Genomic DNA, 13,220 nt, shown 5'->3' on the forward strand with positions numbered 1-13,220 from the left:
AGATCTCTTGAAAAACCCAGAATTACTAGAAATCTACGGTGTAGTTACGTATCTATGGTGTAGTGGTTATCACGTCCGCTTCACACGCGGAAGGTCCCAGGTTCGAGCCCTGGTAGATACAAGTTTTGACCATTGTGATTGGGCATAAAAATAAGCTAGATCTCTTGAAAAACCCAGAATTACTACGTATCTACGTGTAGTTACGTATCGATGGTGTAGTGGTTATCACTTCCGCCTAACACGCGGAAGGTCCCAGGTTCGAGACCTGGTAGATACATGTTTTGACCATAGTGGTTGGGCATAAAAATAAGCTAGATCGCTTGAAAAACTCAGAATTACTAGGTATCGATGGTTTAGTTACGTATCTATGGTGTAGTGGTTATCACGTCCGCTTCACACGCGGAAGGTCCCAGGTTCGAGCCCTGGTAGATACAAGTTTTGACCATCGTGATTGGGCATAAAAATAAGCTAGATCTCTTGAAAAACCCAGAATTACTACGTATCTACGTGTAGTTACGTATCGATGGTGTAGTGGTTATCACGTCCGCCTATCACGCGGAAGGTCCCAGGTTCGAGACCTGGTAGATACACGTTTTGACCATAGTGATTGGGCATAAAAATAAGCTAGATCTCTTGAAAAACTCAGAATTACTACGTATCTATGGTGTAGTGGTTATCACGTCCGCCTAACACGCGGAAGGTCCCAGGTTCGAGCCCTGGTAGATACAAGTTTTCACCATCGTGATTGGGCATAAAAATAAGCTAGATCTCTTGAAAAACCCAGAATTAATACGTATCTACGTGTAGTTACGTATCGATGGTGTAGTGGTTATCACTTCCGCCTAACACGCGGAAGGTCCCAGGTTCGAGACCTGGTAGATACATGTTTTGACCATAGTGATTGGGCATAAAAATAAGCTAGATCTCTTGAAAAACTCAGAATTACTACGTATCGATGGTTTAGTTACGTATCTATGGTGTAGTGGTTATCACGTCCGCTTCACACGCGGAAGGTCCCAGGTTCGAGCCCTGGTAGATACAAGTTTTGACCATCGTGATTGGGCATAGAAATAAGCTAGATCTCTTGAAAAACCCAGAATTACTACGTATCTACGTGTAGTTACGTATCGATGGTGTAGTGGTTATCACGTCCGCCTATCACGCGGAAGGTCCCAGGTTCGAGACCTGGTAGATACACGTTTTGACCATAGTGATTGGGCATAAAAATAAGCTAGATCTCTTGAAAAACTCAGAATTACTACGTATCTATGGTGTAGTGGTTATCACGTCCGCCTAACACGCGGAAGGTCTCAGGTTCGAGCCCTGGTAGATACAAGTTTTGACCATCGTGATTGGGCATAAAAATAAGCTAGATCTCTTGAAAAACCCAGAATTACTAGAAATCTACGGTGTAGTTACGTATCTATGGTGTAGTGGTTATCACGTCCGCTTCACACGCGGAAGGTCCCAGGTTCGAGCCCTGGTAGATACAAGTTTTGACCATTGTGATTGGGCATAAAAATAAGCTAGATCTCTTGAAAAACCCAGAATTACTACGTATCTACGTGTAGTTACGTATCGATGGTGTAGTGGTTATCACTTCCGCCTAACACGCGGAAGGTCCCAGGTTCGAGACCTGGTAGATACATGTTTTGACCATAGTGGTTGGGCATAAAAATAAGCTAGATCGCTTGAAAAACTCAGAATTACTAGGTATCGATGGTTTAGTTACGTATCTATGGTGTAGTGGTTATCACGTCCGCTTCACACGCGGAAGGTCCCAGGTTCGAGCCCTGGTAGATACAAGTTTTGACCATCGTGATTGGGCATAAAAATAAGCTAGATCTCTTGAAAAACCCAGAATTACTAGAAATCTACGGTGTAGTTACGTATCTATGGTGTAGTGGTTATCACGTCCGCTTCACACGCGGAAGGTCCCAGGTTCGAGCCCTGGTAGATACAAGTTTTGACCATTGTGATTGGGCATAAAAATAAGCTAGATCTCTTGAAAAACCCAGAATTAATACGTATCTACGTGTAGTTACGCATCGATGGTGTAGTGGTTATCACTTCCGCCTAACACGCGGAAGGTCCCAGGTTCGAGACCTGGTAGATACATGTTTTGACCATAGTGATTGGGCATAAAAATAAGCTAGATCTCTTGAAAAACCCAGAATTACCACGTATCGATGGTTTAGTTACGTATCTATGGTGTAGTGGTTATCACGTCCGCTTCACACGCGGAAGGTCCCAGGTTCGAGCCCTGGTAGATACAAGTTTTGACCATCGTGATTGGGCATAAAAATAAGCTAGATCTCTTGAAAAACCCAGAATTACTACGTATCTACGTGTAGTTACGTATCGATGGTGTAGTGGTTATCACGTCCGCCTATCACGCGGAAGGTCCCAGGTTCGAGACCTGGTAGATACATGTTTTGACCATAGTGATTGGGCATAAAAATAAGCTAGATCTCTTGAAAAACTCAGAATTACTACGTATCGATGGTTTAGTTACGTATCTATGGTGTAGTGGTTATCACGTCCGCTTCACACGCGGAAGGTCCCAGGTTCGAGCCCTGGTAGATACAAGTTTTGACCATCGTGATTGGGCATAGAAATAAGCTAGATCTCTTGAAAAACCCAGAATTACTACGTATCTACGTGTAGTTACGTATCGATGGTGTAGTGGTTATCACGTCCGCCTATCACGCGGAAGGTCCCAGGTTCGAGACCTGGTAGATACACGTTTTGACCATAGTGATTGGGCATAAAAATAAGCTAGATCTCTTGAAAAACTCAGAATTACTACGTATCTATGGTGTAGTGGTTATCACGTCCGCCTAACACGCGGAAGGTCTCAGGTTCGAGCCCTGGTAGATACAAGTTTTGACCATCGTGATTGGGCATAAAAATAAGCTAGATCTCTTGAAAAACCCAGAATTACTAGAAATCTACGGTGTAGTTACGTATCTATGGTGTAGTGGTTATCACGTCCGCTTCACACGCGGAAGGTCCCAGGTTCGAGCCCTGGTAGATACAAGTTTTGACCATTGTGATTGGGCATAAAAATAAGCTAGATCTCTTGAAAAACCCAGAATTACTACGTATCTACGTGTAGTTACGTATCGATGGTGTAGTGGTTATCACTTCCGCCTAACACGCGGAAGGTCCCAGGTTCGAGACCTGGTAGATACATGTTTTGACCATAGTGGTTGGGCATAAAAATAAGCTAGATCGCTTGAAAAACTCAGAATTACTAGGTATCGATGGTTTAGTTACGTATCTATGGTGTAGTGGTTATCACGTCCGCTTCACACGCGGAAGGTCCCAGGTTCGAGCCCTGGTAGATACAAGTTTTGACCATCGTGATTGGGCATAAAAATAAGCTAGATCTCTTGAAAAACCCAGAATTACTACGTATCTACGTGTAGTTACGTATCGATGGTGTAGTGGTTATCACGTCCGCCTATCACGCGGAAGGTCCCAGGTTCGAGACCTGGTAGATACACGTTTTGACCATAGTGATTGGGCATAAAAATAAGCTAGATCTCTTGAAAAACTCAGAATTACTACGTATCTATGGTGTAGTGGTTATCACGTCCGCCTAACACGCGGAAGGTCCCAGGTTCGAGCCCTGGTAGATACAAGTTTTCACCATCGTGATTGGGCATAAAAATAAGCTAGATCTCTTGAAAAACCCAGAATTAATACGTATCTACGTGTAGTTACGTATCGATGGTGTAGTGGTTATCACTTCCGCCTAACACGCGGAAGGTCCCAGGTTCGAGACCTGGTAGATACATGTTTTGACCATAGTGATTGGGCATAAAAATAAGCTAGATCTCTTGAAAAACCCAGAATTACCACGTATCGATGGTTTAGTTACGTATCTATGGTGTAGTGGTTATCACGTCCGCTTCACACGCGGAAGGTCCCAGGTTCGAGCCCTGGTAGATACAAGTTTTGACCATCGTGATTGGGCATAAAAATAAGCTAGATCTCTTGAAAAACCCAGAATTACTACGTATCTACGTGTAGTTACGTATCGATGGTGTAGTGGTTATCACGTCCGCCTATCACGCGGAAGGTCCCAGGTTCGAGACCTGGTAGATACATGTTTTGACCATAGTGATTGGGCATAAAAATAAGCTAGATCTCTTGAAAAACTCAGAATTACTACGTATCGATGGTTTAGTTACGTATCTATGGTGTAGTGGTTATCACGTCCGCTTCACACGCGGAAGGTCCCAGGTTCGAGCCCTGGTAGATACAAGTTTTGACCATCGTGATTGGGCATAGAAATAAGCTAGATCTCTTGAAAAACCCAGAATTACTACGTATCTACGTGTAGTTACGTATCGATGGTGTAGTGGTTATCACGTCCGCCTATCACGCGGAAGGTCCCAGGTTCGAGACCTGGTAGATACACGTTTTGACCATAGTGATTGGGCATAAAAATAAGCTAGATCTCTTGAAAAACTCAGAATTACTACGTATCTATGGTGTAGTGGTTATCACGTCCGCCTAACACGCGGAAGGTCTCAGGTTCGAGCCCTGGTAGATACAAGTTTTGACCATCGTGATTGGGCATAAAAATAAGCTAGATCTCTTGAAAAACCCAGAATTACTACGTATCTACGTGTAGTTACGTATCGATGGTGTAGTGGTTATCACGTCCGCCTATCACGCGGAAGGTCCCAGGTTCGAGACCTGGTAGATACACGTTTTGACCATAGTGATTGGGCATAAAAATAAGCTAGATCTCTTGAAAAACTCAGAATTACTACGTATCTATGGTGTAGTGGTTATCACGTCCGCCTAACACGCGGAAGGTCCCAGGTTCGAGCCCTGGTAGATACAAGTTTTCACCATCGTGATTGGGCATAAAAATAAGCTAGATCTCTTGAAAAACCCAGAATTAATACGTATCTACGTGTAGTTACGTATCGATGGTGTAGTGGTTATCACTTCCGCCTAACACGCGGAAGGTCCCAGGTTCGAGACCTGGTAGATACATGTTTTGACCATAGTGATTGGGCATAAAAATAAGCTAGATCTCTTGAAAAACCCAGAATTACCACGTATCGATGGTTTAGTTAAGTATCTATGGTGTAGTGGTTATCACGTCCGCTTCACACGCGGAAGGTCCCAGGTTCGAGCCCTGGTAGATACAAGTTTTGACCATCGTGATTGGGCATAAAAATAAGCTAGATCTCTTGAAAAACCCAGAATTACTACGTATCTACGTGTAGTTACGTATCGATGGTGTAGTGGTTATCACGTCCGCCTATCACGCGGAAGGTCCCAGGTTCGAGACCTGGTAGATACATGTTTTGACCATAGTGATTGGGCATAAAAATAAGCTAGATCTCTTGAAAAACTCAGAATTACTACGTATCGATGGTTTAGTTACGTATCTATGGTGTAGTGGTTATCACGTCCGCTTCACACGCGGAAGGTCCCAGGTTCGAGCCCTGGTAGATACAAGTTTTGACCATCGTGATTGGGCATAGAAATAAGCTAGATCTCTTGAAAAACCCAGAATTACTACGTATCTACGTGTAGTTACGTATCGATGGTGTAGTGGTTATCACGTCCGCCTATCACGCGGAAGGTCCCAGGTTCGAGACCTGGTAGATACACGTTTTGACCATAGTGATTGGGCATAAAAATAAGCTAGATCTCTTGAAAAACTCAGAATTACTACGTATCTATGGTGTAGTGGTTATCACGTCCGCCTAACACGCGGAAGGTCTCAGGTTCGAGCCCTGGTAGATACAAGTTTTGACCATCGTGATTGGGCATAAAAATAAGCTAGATCTCTTGAAAAACCCAGAATTACTAGAAATCTACGGTGTAGTTACGTATCTATGGTGTAGTGGTTATCACGTCCGCTTCACACGCGGAAGGTCCCAGGTTCGAGCCCTGGTAGATACAAGTTTTGACCATTGTGATTGGGCATAAAAATAAGCTAGATCTCTTGAAAAACCCAGAATTACTACGTATCTACGTGTAGTTACGTATCGATGGTGTAGTGGTTATCACTTCCGCCTAACACGCGGAAGGTCCCAGGTTCGAGACCTGGTAGATACATGTTTTGACCATAGTGGTTGGGCATAAAAATAAGCTAGATCGCTTGAAAAACTCAGAATTACTAGGTATCGATGGTTTAGTTACGTATCTATGGTGTAGTGGTTATCACGTCCGCTTCACACGCGGAAGGTAACAGGTTCGAGCCCTGGTAGATACAAGTTTTGACCATCGTGATTGGGCATAAAAATAAGCTAGATCTCTTGAAAAACCCAGAATTACTACGTATCTACGTGTAGTTACGTATCGATGGTGTAGTGGTTATCACTTCCGCCTAACACGCGGAAGGTCCCAGGTTCGAGACCTGGTAGATACATGTTTTGACCCTAGTGATTGGGCATAAAAATAAGCTAGATCTCTTGAAAAACTCAGAATTACTACGTATCGGTGGTTTAGTTACGTATCTATGGTGTAGTGGTTATCACGTCCGCTTCACACGCGGAAGGTCCCAGGTTCGAGACCTGGTAGATAAATGTTTTGACCATAGTGATTGGGCATAAAAATAAGCTAGATCTCTTGAAAAACCCAGAATTACCACGTATCGATGGTTTAGTTACGTATCGATGGTGTAGTGGTTATCACTTCCGCCTATCACGCGGAAGGTCCCAGGTTCGAGACCTGGTAGATACACGTTTTGATCATAGTGATTGGGCATAAAAATAAGCTAGATCTCTTGAAAAACTCAGAATTACTACGTATCTATGGTGTAGTGGTTATCACTTCCGCCTATCACGCGGAAGGTCCCAGGTTCGAGACCTGGTAGATACATGTTTTGACCATAGTGATTGGGCATAAAAATAAGCTAGATCTCTTGAAAAACTCAGAATTACTACGTATCTATGGTGTAGTGGTTATCACGTCCGCTTCACACGCGGAAGGTCCCAGGGTCGAGCCCTGGTAGATACAAGTTTTGACCATCGTGATTGGGCATAAAAATAAGCTAGATCTCTTGAAAAACCCAGAATTACTACGTATCTACGTGTAGTTACGTATCGATGGTGTAGTGGTTATAACGTCCGCCTATCACGCGGAAGGTCCCAGGTTCGAGACCTGGTAGATACACGTTTTGATCATAGTGATTGGGCATAAAAATAAGCTAGATCTCTTGAAAAACTCAGAATTACTACGTATCTATGGTGTAGTGGTCATAGATATATATACGGGTCTAGATACCCTACTGAATCGGGGAAAATACGGAGATGACAGCTAGCAGTCGACGCGATTTTCCCGGGGGAAGATACCTAGTGCGCCATCTATCGCTGAATTTTGAAAGCTAAAAAATTCGATAAATAACTTTTGCCAGCGGGCGTGCTGATGCTTTGCAATAACAGCTGATATTTAAAGAGATTTAAGCGAATGTTTGTTCAAAGTAAAACTATTTCCTAATCTGAAGGGGAGGTCCTCTTATTCTGTTCGTAAGCAAATCAATTTGTAAATAAGAACAACTGTTAACCATCTTTAATGCCTTATTTCACTAACATTTCATTAAAAACACTACTTCTTTTACATAAAAACTATTTATTTCACTTAAGAACATAATTACACGTATAAAGGAGATCAGAAATACGTAAAGCTATTTGAAAAGTTAAGCCTAATTTGAATTTCCCGCGCTTTCCATATTCGAATTTTTCGTTTTTTTGTTTCTTGAAACTCTCAATAGATGGCGTTTGGATCTAATTCCCCCGCCGTAAAGCGTCGACTGCTAGTTCTCACCTCCGCATTTTTTAAAGGGCCTAACAGAGGGGAAGTGTATCTAGACCCGTATATATATCTATGGTAGTGGTTATCACGTCCGCCTAACACGCGGAAGGTCCCAGGTTCGAGCCCTGGTAGATACAAGTTTTGACCATCGTGATTGGGCATAAAAATAAGCTAGATCTCTTGAAAAACCCAGAATTACTACGTATCTACGGTGTAGTTACGTATCTATGGTGTAGTGGTTATCACGTCCGCTTCACACGCGGAAGGTCCCAGGTTCGAGCCCTGGTAGATACAAGTTTTGACCATTGTGATTGGGCATAAAAATAAGCTAGATCTCTTGAAAAACCCAGAATTACTACGTATCTACGTGTAGTTACGTATCGATGGTGTAGTGGTTATCACGTCCGCTTCAACGCGGAAGGTCCCAGGTTCGAGCCCTGGTATATACAAGTTTTGACCATCGTGATTGGGCATAAAAATAAGCTAGATCTCTTGAAAAACCCAGAATTACTACGTATCTACGTGTAGTTACGTATCGATGGTGTAGTGGTTATCACTTCCGCCTAACACGCGGAAGGTCCCAGGTTCGAGACCTGGTAGATACATGTTTTGACCATAGTGATTGGGCATAAAAATAAGCTAGATCTCTTGAAAAACTCAGAATTACTACGTATCGATGGTTTAGTTACGTATCTATGGTGTAGTGGTTATCACGTCCGCTTCACACGCGGAAGGTCCCAGGTTCGAGCCCTGGTAGATACAAGTTTTGACCATCGTGATTGGGCATAAAAATAAGCTAGATCTCTTGAAAAACCCAGAATTACTACGTATCTACGTGTAGTTACGTATCGATGGTGTAGTGGTTATCACTTCCGCCTAACACGCGGAAGGTCCATGGTTCGAGACCTGGTAGATACATGTTTTGACCATAGTGATTGGGCATAAAAATAAGCTAGATCTCTTGAAAAACTCAGAATTACTACGTATCGATGGTTTAGTTACGTATCTATGGTGTAGTGGTTATCACGTCCGCTTCACACGCGGAAGGTCCCAGGTTCGAGCCCTGGTAGATACAAGTTTTGACCATCGTGATTGGGCATAAAAATAAGCTAGATCTCTTGAAAAACCCAGAATTACTACGTATCTACGTGTAGTTACGTATCGATGGTGTAGTGGTTATCACGTCCGCCTATCACGCGGAAGGTCTCAGGTTCGAGACCTGGTAGATACACGTTTTGATCATAGTGATTGGGCATAAAAATAAGCTAGATCTCTTGAAAAACTCAGAATTACTACGTATCTATGGTGTAGTGGTTATCACGTCCGCCTAACACGCGGAAGGTCCCAGGTTCGAGCCCTGGTAGATACAAGTTTTGACCATCGTGATTGGGCATAAAAATAAGCTAGATCTCTTGAAAAACCCAGAATTACTACGTATCTACGGTGTAGTTACGTATCTATGGTGTAGTGGTTATCAGGTCCGCTTCACACGCGGAAGGTCCCAGGTTCGAGCCCTGGTAGATACAAGTTTTGACCATTGTGATTGGGCATAAAAATAAGCTAGATCTCTTGAAAAACCCAGAATTACTACGTACCTACGTGTAGTTACGTATCGATGGTGTAGTGGTTATCACGTCCGCTTCAACGCGGAAGGTCCCAGGTTCGAGCCCTGGTATATACAAGTTTTGACCATCGTGATTGGGCATAAAAATAAGCTAGATCTCTTGAAAAACCCAGAATTACTACGTATCTACGTGTAGTTACGTATCGATGGTGTAGTGGTTATCACTTCCGCCTAACACGCGGAAGGTCCCAGGTTTGAGACCTGGTAGATACATGTTTTGACCATAGTGGTTGGGCATAAAAATAAGCTAGATCGCTTGAAAAACTCAGAATTACTACGTATCGATGGTTTAGTTACGTATCTATGGTGTAGTGGTTATCACGTCCGCTTCACACGCGGAAGGTCCCAGGTTCGAGCCCTGGTAGATACCAGTTTTGACCATCGTGATTGGGCATAAAAATAAGCTAGATCTCTTGAAAAACCCAGAATTACTACGTATCTACGTGTAGTTACGTATCGATGGTGTAGTGGTTATCACTTCCGCCTAACACGCGGTAGGTCCCAGGTTCGAGACCTGGTAGATACATGTTTTGACCCTAGTGATTGGGCATAAAAATAAGCTAGATCTCTTGAAAAACTCAGAATTACTACGTATCGATGGTTTAGTTACGTATCTATGGTGTAGTGGTTATCACGTCCGCTTCACACGCGGAAGGTCCCAGGTTCGAGCCCTGGTAGATACAAGTCTTGACCATCGTGATTGGGAATAAAAATAAGCTAGATCTCTTGAAAAACCCAGAATTACTACGTATCTACGTGTAGTTACGTATCGATAGTGTAGTGGTTATCACGTCCGCCTATCACGCGGAAGGTCCCAGGTTCGAGACCTGGTAGATACACGTTTTGACCATAGTGATTGGGCATAAAAATAAGCTAGATCTCTTGAAAAACTCAGAATTACTACGTATCTATGGTGTAGTGGTTATCACGTCCGCTTCACACGCGGAAGGTCCCAGGTTCGAGCCCTGGTAGATACAAGTTTTGACCATCGTGATTGGGCATAAAAATGAGCTAGATCTCTTGAAGAACCCAGAATTACTACGTATCTACGTGTAGTTACGTATCGATGGTGTAGTGGTTATCACTTCCGCCTAACACGCGGAAGGTCCATGGTTCGAGACCTGGTAGATACATGTTTTGACCATAGTGATTGGGCATAAAAATAAGCTAGATCTCTTGAAAAACTCAGAATTACTACGTATCGATGGTTTAGTTACGTATCTATGGTGTAGTGGTTATCACGTCCGCTTCACACGCGGAAGGTCCCAGGTTCGAGCCCTGGTAGATACAAGTTTTGACCATCGTGATTGGGCATAAAAATAAGCTAGATCGCTTGAAAAACTCAGAATTACTACGTATCGATGGTTTAGTTACGTATCTATGGTGTAGTGGTTATCACGTCCGCTTCACACGCGGAAGGTCCCAGGTTCGAGCCCTGGTAGATACCAGTTTTGACCATCGTGATTGGGCATAGAAATAAGCTAGATCTCTTGAAAAACCCAGAATTACTACGTATCTACGTGTAGTTACGTATCGATGGTGTAGTGGTTATCACGTCCGCCTATCACGCGGAAGGTCCCAGGTTCGAGACCTGGTAGATACACGTTTTGACCATAGTGATTGGGCATAAAAATAAGCTAGATCTCTTGAAAAACTCAGAATTACTACGTATCTATGGTGTAGTGGTTATCACGTCCGCCTAACACGCGGAAGGTCTCAGGTTCGAGCCCTGGTAGATACAAGTTTTGACCATCGTGATTGGGCATAAAAATAAGCTAGATCTCTTGAAAAACCCAGAATTACTAGAAATCTACGGTGTAGTTACGTATCTATGGTGTAGTGGTTATCACGTCCGCTTCACACGCGGAAGGTCCCAGGTTCGAGCCCTGGTAGATACAAGTTTTGACCATTGTGATTGGGCATAAAAATAAGCTAGATCTCTTGAAAAACCCAAAATTACTACGTATCTACGTGTAGTTACGTATCGATGGTGTAGTGGTTATCACTTCCGCCTAACACGCGGAAGGTCCCAGGTTCGAGACCTGGTAGATACATGTTTTGACCATAGTGGTTGGGCATAAAAATAAGCTAGATCGCTTGAAAAACTCAGAATTACTAGGTATCGATGGTTTAGTTACGTATCTATGGTGTAGTGGTTATCACGTCCGCTTCACACGCGGAAGGTAACAGGTTCGAGCCCTGGTAGATACAAGTTTTGACCATCGTGATTGGGCATAAAAATAAGCTAGATCTCTTGAAAAACCCAGAATTACTACGTATCTACGTGTAGTTACGTATCGATGGTGTAGTGGTTATCACTTCCGCCTAACACGCGGAAGGTCCCAGGTTCGAGACCTGGTAGATACATGTTTTGACCCTAGTGATTGGGCATAAAAATAAGCTAGATCTCTTGAAAAACTCAGAATTACTACGTATCGGTGGTTTAGTTACGTATCTATGGTGTAGTGGTTATCACGTCCGCTTCACACGCGGAAGGTCCCAGGTTCGAGACCTGGTAGATAAATGTTTTGACCATAGTGATTGGGCATAAAAATAAGCTAGATCTCTTGAAAAACCCAGAATTACCACGTATCGATGGTTTAGTTACGTATCGATGGTGTAGTGGTTATCACTTCCGCCTATCACGCGGAAGGTCCCAGGTTCGAGACCTGGTAGATACACGTTTTGATCATAGTGATTGGGCATAAAAATAAGCTAGATCTCTTGAAAAACTCAGAATTACTACGTATCTATGGTGTAGTGGTTATCACTTCCGCCTATCACGCGGAAGGTCCCAGGTTCGAGACCTGGTAGATACATGTTTTGACCATAGTGATTGGGCATAAAAATAAGCTAGATCTCTTGAAAAACTCAGAATTACTACGTATCTATGGTGTAGTGGTTATCACGTCCGCTTCACACGCGGAAGGTCCCAGGGTCGAGCCCTGGTAGATACAAGTTTTGACCATCGTGATTGGGCATAAAAATAAGCTAGATCTCTTGAAAAACCCAGAATTACTACGTATCTACGTGTAGTTACGTATCGATGGTGTAGTGGTTATAACGTCCGCCTATCACGCGGAAGGTCCCAGGTTCGAGACCTGGTAGATACACGTTTTGATCATAGTGATTGGGCATAAAAATAAGCTAGATCTCTTGAAAAACTCAGAATTACTACGTATCTATGGTGTAGTGGTCATAGATATATATACGGGTCTAGATACCCTACTGAATCGGGGAAAATACGGAGATGACAGCTAGCAGTCGACGCGATTTTCCCGGGGGAAGATACCTAGTGCGCCATCTATCGCTGAATTTTGAAAGCTAAAAAATTCGATAAATAACTTTTGCCAGCGGGCGTGCTGATGCTTTGCAATAACAGCTGATATTTAAAGAGATTTAAGCGAATGTTTGTTCAAAGTAAAACTATTTCCTAATCTGAAGGGGAGGTCCTCTTATTCTGTTCGTAAGCAAATCAATTTGTAAATAAGAACAACTGTTAACCATCTTTAATGCCTTATTTCACTAACATTTCATTAAAAACACTACTTCTTTTACATAAAAACTATTTATTTCACTTAAGAACATAATTACACGTATAAAGGAGATCAGAAATACGTAAAGCTATTTGAAAAGTTAAGCCTAATTTGAATTTCCCGCGCTTTCCATATTCGAATTTTTCGTTTTTTTGTTTCTTGAAACTCTCAATAGATGGCGTTTGGATCTAATTCCCCCGCCGTAAAGCGTCGACTGCTAGTTCTCACCTCCGCATTTTTTAAAGGGCCTAACAGAGGGGAAGTGTATC

General features: G+C 42.9%; 59 non-coding genes across 59 annotated transcripts; all 59 read left to right on the plus strand.

Moving 5' to 3' along the window:
- Window positions 1–48: 48 nt before the first annotated feature.
- TRNAV-CAC (transfer RNA valine (anticodon CAC)) lies at window positions 49–121 on the plus strand. The gene has a single exon. It is a non-coding gene; the product is annotated as a tRNA-Val (tRNA).
- A 240-nt stretch (window positions 122–361) lies between these two features.
- On the plus strand, window positions 362–434 carry TRNAV-CAC (transfer RNA valine (anticodon CAC)). Its single transcript has one exon. It is a non-coding gene; the product is annotated as a tRNA-Val (tRNA).
- Window positions 435–517: 83 nt separating this feature from the next.
- On the plus strand, window positions 518–590 carry TRNAD-AUC (transfer RNA aspartic acid (anticodon AUC)). The gene has a single exon. It is a non-coding gene; the product is annotated as a tRNA-Asp (tRNA).
- Window positions 591–655: 65 nt separating this feature from the next.
- On the plus strand, window positions 656–728 carry TRNAV-AAC (transfer RNA valine (anticodon AAC)). Its single transcript has one exon. It is a non-coding gene; the product is annotated as a tRNA-Val (tRNA).
- A 240-nt stretch (window positions 729–968) lies between these two features.
- TRNAV-CAC (transfer RNA valine (anticodon CAC)) lies at window positions 969–1,041 on the plus strand. The gene has a single exon. It is a non-coding gene; the product is annotated as a tRNA-Val (tRNA).
- Window positions 1,042–1,124: 83 nt separating this feature from the next.
- On the plus strand, window positions 1,125–1,197 carry TRNAD-AUC (transfer RNA aspartic acid (anticodon AUC)). The gene has a single exon. It is a non-coding gene; the product is annotated as a tRNA-Asp (tRNA).
- A 65-nt stretch (window positions 1,198–1,262) lies between these two features.
- On the plus strand, window positions 1,263–1,335 carry TRNAV-AAC (transfer RNA valine (anticodon AAC)). The gene has a single exon. It is a non-coding gene; the product is annotated as a tRNA-Val (tRNA).
- An 84-nt stretch (window positions 1,336–1,419) lies between these two features.
- TRNAV-CAC (transfer RNA valine (anticodon CAC)) lies at window positions 1,420–1,492 on the plus strand. Its single transcript has one exon. It is a non-coding gene; the product is annotated as a tRNA-Val (tRNA).
- A 240-nt stretch (window positions 1,493–1,732) lies between these two features.
- On the plus strand, window positions 1,733–1,805 carry TRNAV-CAC (transfer RNA valine (anticodon CAC)). The gene has a single exon. It is a non-coding gene; the product is annotated as a tRNA-Val (tRNA).
- An 84-nt stretch (window positions 1,806–1,889) lies between these two features.
- Window positions 1,890–1,962, plus strand: TRNAV-CAC (transfer RNA valine (anticodon CAC)). The gene has a single exon. It is a non-coding gene; the product is annotated as a tRNA-Val (tRNA).
- Window positions 1,963–2,202: 240 nt separating this feature from the next.
- On the plus strand, window positions 2,203–2,275 carry TRNAV-CAC (transfer RNA valine (anticodon CAC)). The gene has a single exon. It is a non-coding gene; the product is annotated as a tRNA-Val (tRNA).
- Window positions 2,276–2,358: 83 nt separating this feature from the next.
- TRNAD-AUC (transfer RNA aspartic acid (anticodon AUC)) lies at window positions 2,359–2,431 on the plus strand. The gene has a single exon. It is a non-coding gene; the product is annotated as a tRNA-Asp (tRNA).
- Window positions 2,432–2,515: 84 nt separating this feature from the next.
- TRNAV-CAC (transfer RNA valine (anticodon CAC)) lies at window positions 2,516–2,588 on the plus strand. The gene has a single exon. It is a non-coding gene; the product is annotated as a tRNA-Val (tRNA).
- Window positions 2,589–2,671: 83 nt separating this feature from the next.
- On the plus strand, window positions 2,672–2,744 carry TRNAD-AUC (transfer RNA aspartic acid (anticodon AUC)). Its single transcript has one exon. It is a non-coding gene; the product is annotated as a tRNA-Asp (tRNA).
- Window positions 2,745–2,809: 65 nt separating this feature from the next.
- Window positions 2,810–2,882, plus strand: TRNAV-AAC (transfer RNA valine (anticodon AAC)). The gene has a single exon. It is a non-coding gene; the product is annotated as a tRNA-Val (tRNA).
- Window positions 2,883–2,966: 84 nt separating this feature from the next.
- Window positions 2,967–3,039, plus strand: TRNAV-CAC (transfer RNA valine (anticodon CAC)). The gene has a single exon. It is a non-coding gene; the product is annotated as a tRNA-Val (tRNA).
- Window positions 3,040–3,279: 240 nt separating this feature from the next.
- On the plus strand, window positions 3,280–3,352 carry TRNAV-CAC (transfer RNA valine (anticodon CAC)). The gene has a single exon. It is a non-coding gene; the product is annotated as a tRNA-Val (tRNA).
- Window positions 3,353–3,435: 83 nt separating this feature from the next.
- On the plus strand, window positions 3,436–3,508 carry TRNAD-AUC (transfer RNA aspartic acid (anticodon AUC)). Its single transcript has one exon. It is a non-coding gene; the product is annotated as a tRNA-Asp (tRNA).
- A 65-nt stretch (window positions 3,509–3,573) lies between these two features.
- On the plus strand, window positions 3,574–3,646 carry TRNAV-AAC (transfer RNA valine (anticodon AAC)). Its single transcript has one exon. It is a non-coding gene; the product is annotated as a tRNA-Val (tRNA).
- A 240-nt stretch (window positions 3,647–3,886) lies between these two features.
- Window positions 3,887–3,959, plus strand: TRNAV-CAC (transfer RNA valine (anticodon CAC)). Its single transcript has one exon. It is a non-coding gene; the product is annotated as a tRNA-Val (tRNA).
- An 83-nt stretch (window positions 3,960–4,042) lies between these two features.
- TRNAD-AUC (transfer RNA aspartic acid (anticodon AUC)) lies at window positions 4,043–4,115 on the plus strand. Its single transcript has one exon. It is a non-coding gene; the product is annotated as a tRNA-Asp (tRNA).
- An 84-nt stretch (window positions 4,116–4,199) lies between these two features.
- On the plus strand, window positions 4,200–4,272 carry TRNAV-CAC (transfer RNA valine (anticodon CAC)). Its single transcript has one exon. It is a non-coding gene; the product is annotated as a tRNA-Val (tRNA).
- Window positions 4,273–4,355: 83 nt separating this feature from the next.
- Window positions 4,356–4,428, plus strand: TRNAD-AUC (transfer RNA aspartic acid (anticodon AUC)). The gene has a single exon. It is a non-coding gene; the product is annotated as a tRNA-Asp (tRNA).
- Window positions 4,429–4,493: 65 nt separating this feature from the next.
- Window positions 4,494–4,566, plus strand: TRNAV-AAC (transfer RNA valine (anticodon AAC)). Its single transcript has one exon. It is a non-coding gene; the product is annotated as a tRNA-Val (tRNA).
- An 83-nt stretch (window positions 4,567–4,649) lies between these two features.
- TRNAD-AUC (transfer RNA aspartic acid (anticodon AUC)) lies at window positions 4,650–4,722 on the plus strand. The gene has a single exon. It is a non-coding gene; the product is annotated as a tRNA-Asp (tRNA).
- Window positions 4,723–4,787: 65 nt separating this feature from the next.
- TRNAV-AAC (transfer RNA valine (anticodon AAC)) lies at window positions 4,788–4,860 on the plus strand. The gene has a single exon. It is a non-coding gene; the product is annotated as a tRNA-Val (tRNA).
- Window positions 4,861–5,100: 240 nt separating this feature from the next.
- Window positions 5,101–5,173, plus strand: TRNAV-CAC (transfer RNA valine (anticodon CAC)). Its single transcript has one exon. It is a non-coding gene; the product is annotated as a tRNA-Val (tRNA).
- Window positions 5,174–5,256: 83 nt separating this feature from the next.
- TRNAD-AUC (transfer RNA aspartic acid (anticodon AUC)) lies at window positions 5,257–5,329 on the plus strand. Its single transcript has one exon. It is a non-coding gene; the product is annotated as a tRNA-Asp (tRNA).
- An 84-nt stretch (window positions 5,330–5,413) lies between these two features.
- Window positions 5,414–5,486, plus strand: TRNAV-CAC (transfer RNA valine (anticodon CAC)). The gene has a single exon. It is a non-coding gene; the product is annotated as a tRNA-Val (tRNA).
- An 83-nt stretch (window positions 5,487–5,569) lies between these two features.
- Window positions 5,570–5,642, plus strand: TRNAD-AUC (transfer RNA aspartic acid (anticodon AUC)). The gene has a single exon. It is a non-coding gene; the product is annotated as a tRNA-Asp (tRNA).
- Window positions 5,643–5,707: 65 nt separating this feature from the next.
- Window positions 5,708–5,780, plus strand: TRNAV-AAC (transfer RNA valine (anticodon AAC)). Its single transcript has one exon. It is a non-coding gene; the product is annotated as a tRNA-Val (tRNA).
- Window positions 5,781–5,864: 84 nt separating this feature from the next.
- TRNAV-CAC (transfer RNA valine (anticodon CAC)) lies at window positions 5,865–5,937 on the plus strand. The gene has a single exon. It is a non-coding gene; the product is annotated as a tRNA-Val (tRNA).
- A 240-nt stretch (window positions 5,938–6,177) lies between these two features.
- On the plus strand, window positions 6,178–6,250 carry TRNAV-CAC (transfer RNA valine (anticodon CAC)). Its single transcript has one exon. It is a non-coding gene; the product is annotated as a tRNA-Val (tRNA).
- Window positions 6,251–6,490: 240 nt separating this feature from the next.
- On the plus strand, window positions 6,491–6,563 carry TRNAV-CAC (transfer RNA valine (anticodon CAC)). Its single transcript has one exon. It is a non-coding gene; the product is annotated as a tRNA-Val (tRNA).
- Window positions 6,564–6,647: 84 nt separating this feature from the next.
- Window positions 6,648–6,720, plus strand: TRNAD-AUC (transfer RNA aspartic acid (anticodon AUC)). Its single transcript has one exon. It is a non-coding gene; the product is annotated as a tRNA-Asp (tRNA).
- Window positions 6,721–6,785: 65 nt separating this feature from the next.
- Window positions 6,786–6,858, plus strand: TRNAD-AUC (transfer RNA aspartic acid (anticodon AUC)). The gene has a single exon. It is a non-coding gene; the product is annotated as a tRNA-Asp (tRNA).
- Window positions 6,859–6,923: 65 nt separating this feature from the next.
- TRNAV-CAC (transfer RNA valine (anticodon CAC)) lies at window positions 6,924–6,996 on the plus strand. Its single transcript has one exon. It is a non-coding gene; the product is annotated as a tRNA-Val (tRNA).
- An 83-nt stretch (window positions 6,997–7,079) lies between these two features.
- TRNAD-AUC (transfer RNA aspartic acid (anticodon AUC)) lies at window positions 7,080–7,152 on the plus strand. The gene has a single exon. It is a non-coding gene; the product is annotated as a tRNA-Asp (tRNA).
- Window positions 7,153–8,012: 860 nt separating this feature from the next.
- On the plus strand, window positions 8,013–8,085 carry TRNAV-CAC (transfer RNA valine (anticodon CAC)). The gene has a single exon. It is a non-coding gene; the product is annotated as a tRNA-Val (tRNA).
- Window positions 8,086–8,480: 395 nt separating this feature from the next.
- TRNAV-CAC (transfer RNA valine (anticodon CAC)) lies at window positions 8,481–8,553 on the plus strand. The gene has a single exon. It is a non-coding gene; the product is annotated as a tRNA-Val (tRNA).
- Window positions 8,554–8,793: 240 nt separating this feature from the next.
- TRNAV-CAC (transfer RNA valine (anticodon CAC)) lies at window positions 8,794–8,866 on the plus strand. Its single transcript has one exon. It is a non-coding gene; the product is annotated as a tRNA-Val (tRNA).
- Window positions 8,867–8,949: 83 nt separating this feature from the next.
- TRNAD-AUC (transfer RNA aspartic acid (anticodon AUC)) lies at window positions 8,950–9,022 on the plus strand. Its single transcript has one exon. It is a non-coding gene; the product is annotated as a tRNA-Asp (tRNA).
- A 65-nt stretch (window positions 9,023–9,087) lies between these two features.
- Window positions 9,088–9,160, plus strand: TRNAV-AAC (transfer RNA valine (anticodon AAC)). The gene has a single exon. It is a non-coding gene; the product is annotated as a tRNA-Val (tRNA).
- An 84-nt stretch (window positions 9,161–9,244) lies between these two features.
- TRNAV-CAC (transfer RNA valine (anticodon CAC)) lies at window positions 9,245–9,317 on the plus strand. Its single transcript has one exon. It is a non-coding gene; the product is annotated as a tRNA-Val (tRNA).
- Window positions 9,318–9,712: 395 nt separating this feature from the next.
- On the plus strand, window positions 9,713–9,785 carry TRNAV-CAC (transfer RNA valine (anticodon CAC)). Its single transcript has one exon. It is a non-coding gene; the product is annotated as a tRNA-Val (tRNA).
- Window positions 9,786–10,025: 240 nt separating this feature from the next.
- Window positions 10,026–10,098, plus strand: TRNAV-CAC (transfer RNA valine (anticodon CAC)). Its single transcript has one exon. It is a non-coding gene; the product is annotated as a tRNA-Val (tRNA).
- An 83-nt stretch (window positions 10,099–10,181) lies between these two features.
- TRNAD-AUC (transfer RNA aspartic acid (anticodon AUC)) lies at window positions 10,182–10,254 on the plus strand. The gene has a single exon. It is a non-coding gene; the product is annotated as a tRNA-Asp (tRNA).
- A 65-nt stretch (window positions 10,255–10,319) lies between these two features.
- TRNAV-CAC (transfer RNA valine (anticodon CAC)) lies at window positions 10,320–10,392 on the plus strand. Its single transcript has one exon. It is a non-coding gene; the product is annotated as a tRNA-Val (tRNA).
- Window positions 10,393–10,632: 240 nt separating this feature from the next.
- On the plus strand, window positions 10,633–10,705 carry TRNAV-CAC (transfer RNA valine (anticodon CAC)). Its single transcript has one exon. It is a non-coding gene; the product is annotated as a tRNA-Val (tRNA).
- Window positions 10,706–10,789: 84 nt separating this feature from the next.
- TRNAV-CAC (transfer RNA valine (anticodon CAC)) lies at window positions 10,790–10,862 on the plus strand. The gene has a single exon. It is a non-coding gene; the product is annotated as a tRNA-Val (tRNA).
- An 83-nt stretch (window positions 10,863–10,945) lies between these two features.
- Window positions 10,946–11,018, plus strand: TRNAD-AUC (transfer RNA aspartic acid (anticodon AUC)). Its single transcript has one exon. It is a non-coding gene; the product is annotated as a tRNA-Asp (tRNA).
- A 65-nt stretch (window positions 11,019–11,083) lies between these two features.
- Window positions 11,084–11,156, plus strand: TRNAV-AAC (transfer RNA valine (anticodon AAC)). Its single transcript has one exon. It is a non-coding gene; the product is annotated as a tRNA-Val (tRNA).
- An 84-nt stretch (window positions 11,157–11,240) lies between these two features.
- TRNAV-CAC (transfer RNA valine (anticodon CAC)) lies at window positions 11,241–11,313 on the plus strand. Its single transcript has one exon. It is a non-coding gene; the product is annotated as a tRNA-Val (tRNA).
- A 240-nt stretch (window positions 11,314–11,553) lies between these two features.
- TRNAV-CAC (transfer RNA valine (anticodon CAC)) lies at window positions 11,554–11,626 on the plus strand. Its single transcript has one exon. It is a non-coding gene; the product is annotated as a tRNA-Val (tRNA).
- A 240-nt stretch (window positions 11,627–11,866) lies between these two features.
- On the plus strand, window positions 11,867–11,939 carry TRNAV-CAC (transfer RNA valine (anticodon CAC)). The gene has a single exon. It is a non-coding gene; the product is annotated as a tRNA-Val (tRNA).
- An 84-nt stretch (window positions 11,940–12,023) lies between these two features.
- On the plus strand, window positions 12,024–12,096 carry TRNAD-AUC (transfer RNA aspartic acid (anticodon AUC)). The gene has a single exon. It is a non-coding gene; the product is annotated as a tRNA-Asp (tRNA).
- A 65-nt stretch (window positions 12,097–12,161) lies between these two features.
- On the plus strand, window positions 12,162–12,234 carry TRNAD-AUC (transfer RNA aspartic acid (anticodon AUC)). The gene has a single exon. It is a non-coding gene; the product is annotated as a tRNA-Asp (tRNA).
- A 65-nt stretch (window positions 12,235–12,299) lies between these two features.
- On the plus strand, window positions 12,300–12,372 carry TRNAV-CAC (transfer RNA valine (anticodon CAC)). Its single transcript has one exon. It is a non-coding gene; the product is annotated as a tRNA-Val (tRNA).
- An 83-nt stretch (window positions 12,373–12,455) lies between these two features.
- Window positions 12,456–12,528, plus strand: TRNAD-AUC (transfer RNA aspartic acid (anticodon AUC)). The gene has a single exon. It is a non-coding gene; the product is annotated as a tRNA-Asp (tRNA).
- Window positions 12,529–13,220: the final 692 nt, after the last annotated feature.

This window comes from Phalangium opilio, unplaced genomic scaffold, assembly GCF_054372755.1.
Source record: "Phalangium opilio isolate 3A_F unplaced genomic scaffold, DU_Popi_V2 ptg000077l_1, whole genome shotgun sequence".
NCBI classification, from domain to species: Eukaryota; Metazoa; Arthropoda; class Arachnida; order Opiliones; family Phalangiidae; genus Phalangium; species Phalangium opilio.